Here is a 5453-nt window from a genome sequence, read left to right on the forward strand (position 1 = left end):
CACATGTATAAGTTTTTTTGTGTTTTTAAAGAGTGTGGCTACTGACATTTCTATACTTGACCTTAAAAGGCATTCCTTAAATCTTAATCAACTTTCAACTTTCATCACTTGTGATTATGTTCATTTCTTTGTTTCACTGTTAGAATAGAATTTGTGCTGGCAGCAATGTTTTCACTGAAAGTGAGTCTTTATATCTCAGGCTGGGTGAATGTCTGTACCTCATACAAACACATTGTAGAACACCTTACCTAGTTACTTTACACCTGTAACGGTATGAACTTGAACATTGTCAAGGCTGGAGACTGGACTCAAACATTTTTTTTGTTTGTTTGTTTTTTCCCCCCAGATTGATCTTCATGAAGATCGTCAAATAGTAGGTGTCATGATTTAATTCTGGGTGGCCGCTGTGTCACCCACTCTTTCTTGGCCGCCGTGCCTACATCTCTGCATTGTCCAACATGGCCACGTTCTTTCTATTCTCCTGCTTTCCATCTGTCAAATAGCTGAGGGTTGTACATGGAGCATTTGCCACAGGTTGGCTATGTATGTTCCTGTCCACTTTATTGGGTGGTCTGAAATCTGGTCCTTGTTGGTTATATTTTTGTGGAACTGCTGAGAGAGTGATGTGAAAGAATGAGGTGACTGATGGAGTGTTTGAAATTCTCTCTCTGAATGAAGGGGTTGTCTGGGACTGAGATGCCTGGATTGAATAGTTAAGATGGTCTGAGAATATGATTATGTTCAGCAGTTCACATTAAAGTAGATATAGTGTCTTGAAGGGTTTAGATGCTTGATAAGTTATAATGCACTAACATTTCCTTTTAGGTCTGTCTACAAAGGGTGAGTCCATATTTTTTTATTTCTTCTCTGGGGGCTACCGTCTTGTCCTCCATGTGTTGTAGGGTTTGCAGAGTAGGGGAATAAACAAAATAAAACTTGTGTGTTGTGTTTTTTGAAAGTGATGGTACTTAGGTGTCGGCAACTGACTTGCTAGTCTAGCTGCCCACGGCTAACTACCATTTCACACTGACAATTTACATGCAAAGGTAAGAACACGTTTTCTTGCTTTGCCACTGTGCCCTTAACCACTTTTTCTTTCCAACTGTTACGCAGGCCGCGGGCCATCGCTCTTCCGGCCGCTGTGTCGATCTGTCCTGGCCCTCCTCGTGCCTTTCCTCACTTCTAAAAGGAAAAAACCTTCATGACCTACTTGTGTCATTGTACCTCTGGCCTTGCGCGTATAGTAATTTTACATAGGCAAACATGGGCGCCTTCCGTGTCCATGCACAGTAAGTGAACTAACCTGTACTTTTCTTTTAGCATCAGTCAAGAGGAGCACCGACATCACTGCATGTCCATCCTAATTAGTTTGCGTTTTAGTTAAAATTAAAATTTCAAATGGTAAGTGCAGTTTTTCTTTCTTGCTTGGCCGCTGTGCCATTACTATACCTGCTGTGACCTGAATCTTGATTCTTCATGGCCACTGTGTCATGACTGTACTTGGTCTTGGTGTTTATGCCAGTCTATCATTTCTGATCTGTTTTTCCTACTAAGTTTTCGTGTGTGTGTGTGTACTGACGTTTATCTGACCTTTGGACCAAGACTAACGCTCCAATTGACTTTACCAGAAAGGTGAACAAAATGTATGCTGCAAGACTGGCAAGATGCACACCAATTAGACAACAAGCAAATTCATTCAAAAACAGGTAATATTTTTTACCTTTCAGGTAAGTATTAAAGGCCTTTGCCACACGATCTTTGTGGGTAAATCGTGTCCACTCAATTTATAAAGTTAATTTGCATCTAAACATTTACAATGCCTGACATAATGGCATTACAATAATCAAATTTTTTGTTTTGCAAAGGCCTTTATTTACACACTGACGCATGCCAAGACTGCCATCATGGTATGTGTCACTGTCTCTCTCTCTCGCTGTTCTGTCTCTCTCTCTCTCTCTGTGGTCTGTCTGTCCTGTGTGTCTTTCTGTCTGTCTGTCTCATGTGTCTGGTGTCCGCCTGTCAGTCTCGAGTGTCTGGTCTCTGCCTGTCTCGTGTCTGGTCTGTGTCTTGTCTGCCTGTCTGTCCTTTGTCTTTCTGTCTCTCTCTGTGTCTGTTTCTCTTTCTTTCAGTCTGTCTTGTGTGTCTGGTCTCTGTCTGTCCTGTGAGTCTGGTCTCTGTCTGTCCTGTGTGTCTGGTGTCCGTTTGTCCTGTGTGTCGGATTTAGTCACTTTTTTAGTCTCAACTTAAATGGATGATTTTAAAGTTGATTAGTCTTGAGGTGTCTGATTTTCTGCAGGAAATTCTGGTACCTTATTTTGAAATGGCTTTAATTTAAAAATGTAATTTTGGTTGCAACCTGGACTGTTGACAATCGTGGAAGCTGATGAATCATGTAGTAAATGCATCAAAGTTTACTGTAGCTTGTCTAAAGTTCTTTCAAAGTGCTGTAAAAATGTAGTAATTGATTATGATGAGCTGTACCAGGTCTTCCTTTATTCTCAACTGGTAATTGCTTTGATAAGATAACTGGGTCCTGATTTGATTATGAAGCTAAACTTTTGATTTATATGCAAGTGTAGTCACATTAGATTGTAGGTGTTATTCAGCCCATATATAATGTTATGATATACTTTAAATGTGGCATTTGTTTGCACACTTTTGATATCCATTTAAGTCTTAAACTTTACACACTGCCATCAGCCTTTGTAGTTGCTAACTGAAATCAAATTCAATATTAATGCTGACTTGTCTCACTCTGCCAAGTTTATTTCCCTCTAAAGGAGTTGAACCTTTTTGTGTTCATAGTCTTTTTGCGCGTCATGTTGGGAGGCCTCCCAGCAGGGGATTTTTATCTTCCCCTGCAAAACTATGCGTTACTCGCCTTAGGGATGCAGGGCTATCCTGCATAGTTTCTTACATAAATTAGATTGTAGGATGCAGGATTATAGCGCGTTTCTTTTCTTTAGGAGGACACAAACCTGGCAGAGAGACAACTCGGATTATTTAAGTGAAAGTTGCGCCAAATGTTAGAACCTTTTATCTTTCGATGCGATGACTTGAAATAAAACCTTTATTCTGTGGGCTGAATTCAGACAGAAATCAGACCAAATTTGGCTTCATGTTAATGACTGTTTTGCAAGTACCCTCTTGTAGCAGGAGTGAGCAGCTGCAGCTTTTTAATTTATTTTTCGTTATTTGATTTGTTTCTTGGATTGACTTGATGTCTGGAGCTTTGTGTTTAACAGTGATCATGTGTAAACACAAGTGGTCTTTTGCCTCTTATTTGTGAAGCTGGCAGCTGGTTTAAATGATAGGACTTTATGGCTTGCCCAAAGTGGCTTGCCCAAAGTGGGATTTTTGAGTAACCTGACCTCTAAATGTTTGGGAAACCATGCAAAAGATCGCAAGCTCTCTCTATGACCCAACAGCATCGATGTTTGAGTTATTTAATTGCTCAATTTTTAAATCAGTCAAGATTTTATGAGCTGGGTCTTCTTCACACAACAGAGAACAAGGTAAATTGAGTCGACTCGTAACATGGTAAGGCATTTCGTCCTTCCCCTTCTTCTCCGTGTGTGTGAAGAAATCTGGCCACGGATCCTGACTGAATGGCATACCATGGCTGTGCAATTTCCAAAATCAGACAAGGATCCATCTGATTTTGTGACTCCGCCTGTCATGATATGCATGTATCTTCCTCCGAAACAAAGGATTGGAATGGACAGGTTTGTAGTGTAAATCACATCACTTGTAGATGGTGAAGCATTTGTTTAAATTGGGGGTCAAGCATTTTCAGGTGTCTGCTTTGTCAATACTCTGGTGCCTTGTCTTGCTAAACACACAAGAAGCTCTGAATTGCGAAACTGCTGCCTCTTGCAGATGTTACAACAGCAATGGCTGTTGAAAGGCTGCAGGGAGAGAACATGAGATCTGAGGACAGGAAAGTGGAATTGATTTCATGCTTAGCAAAATGAGGGTTTCAGCAGAGGACGTTTTTGTGGCGAAGCTACAGAATCGGAAGGAACGTTTGTCTGGGCAACTGGGAGATTTACAGTTTTTCATGCAGCCAACCAAGACATTGGGGTTAGCATCATCCCAAATGGCTGGCAAAGATTACTTGTAACTGTCAGTGTAGGACAGGAAAGGCAGGTATAGGTTAGGGAGGGCATCCATCGGTGAGCTCTGACTGGATGTGAGGACCTGTCACACTTGACCAGGTGAGCTACCTGAAGATTTGTCATTTGTTTACTTTTTTTTTCTTGTGACTTATCAAATTCTTCCTTGTTTTGAAGAGATGAAGGCTGCAGCACATTCCTGGATCAGAGGACTCCATGTTGGACACCACGACCTGGAGAAGTCCCGTCCTGGATGGCTGTGGTGATAACCCAAGATGAACCGACCCTTCTACGACGAGGACTTCGCCCAAGATGAACTGACCTTTTCCACCTCTTTTCCACGGGATGTCTTCAGGTACGTTCTTTCAGATGGTACTCAATAAGTTTAATCCACATTTACTTAATACTAAAGTGTTCTGACTCTTATTTATTTTATTTTTTTTGTTAGATGTTGGACCTTGCCAAACTGTACACATGCCTCAATGGCTGCTACGTCACTCTACCCAACAGGACATGGTCACCAAGATATATATATATTTTTTTTTAAATGGACTTTAACCCCCCCGTCCCCACTGACCCACAACCACATATTACAAAACACTGTACATGTGATGCATTACCAGACTAAAATACAGACACTGCTACTTTCAGCCTGTAATGTTAGACATTGAAAACTTGTATTTATTGCCTTCTTTATATCAAGTAAAACTTTTGTTCTTAACTTTATGGTTGACTTGTATTTTTTCAGTGATTCTGTGATGAGTGTTATTTTGACAAGTTAGTGCTTTGAACTTAAAGATGTGGAATTTTTTTAAAACGAATTGCACTGATCTGTTACTGTAGACTTGGCACCTTTTGACACTGCTCCAAGTGTTCGGTTGACCTTAACCAGAAAACTCAAACCCTATATGGATTTGTACAAGGTTTTAAAGGGAATATAATAAATTCGACTCTAAAGCAGGGAATGCTACAGTGGATGGTGATGCTGCTACTTGCCCCCATCTCACAACTTCTTTACTTCTAGCCACTAACACTAAATATAGCTAATGCTTTAAAATGCCTTCTTTTAACTACAGATGTATTTTTACTATTTTATTTCATCTAGCTTTTCATTTTATCTTTTAGTTCTGTCTTTACCATTTTATAGGTTTTATTTTTCTACTATGGAAAGCACTTTGTAGAGTTGTTTTGAAAAGTAGTTTTCAAATAGTTATTTGAACAGTGTTGCAGTACCATTAACACCAGCAGCAATATGAGCAGCCACACATGCAATGCTAACTGTCTCAGCCTCAGGTAGGTGATGTGATGAATCAGAGCCAGATAACACTCCACACATTA

At 40.2% G+C, this 5453-nt stretch overlaps 1 long non-coding RNA gene across 1 annotated transcript; it reads left to right on the forward strand.

The window, feature by feature from the left end:
- The first annotated feature begins 223 nt into the window (after positions 1-223).
- LOC131443261 (uncharacterized) lies at positions 224-5201 on the forward strand. The gene is made up of 3 exons (XR_009233593.1): positions 224-4217; positions 4293-4470; positions 4564-5201. It is a non-coding gene; the product is annotated as an uncharacterized LOC131443261 (long non-coding RNA).
- Positions 5202-5453: the final 252 nt, after the last annotated feature.

The sequence above is a fragment of the Solea solea genome, chromosome 17 (assembly GCF_958295425.1).
Source record: "Solea solea chromosome 17, fSolSol10.1, whole genome shotgun sequence".
In the NCBI taxonomy this organism is placed as follows: Eukaryota; Metazoa; Chordata; class Actinopteri; order Pleuronectiformes; family Soleidae; genus Solea; species Solea solea.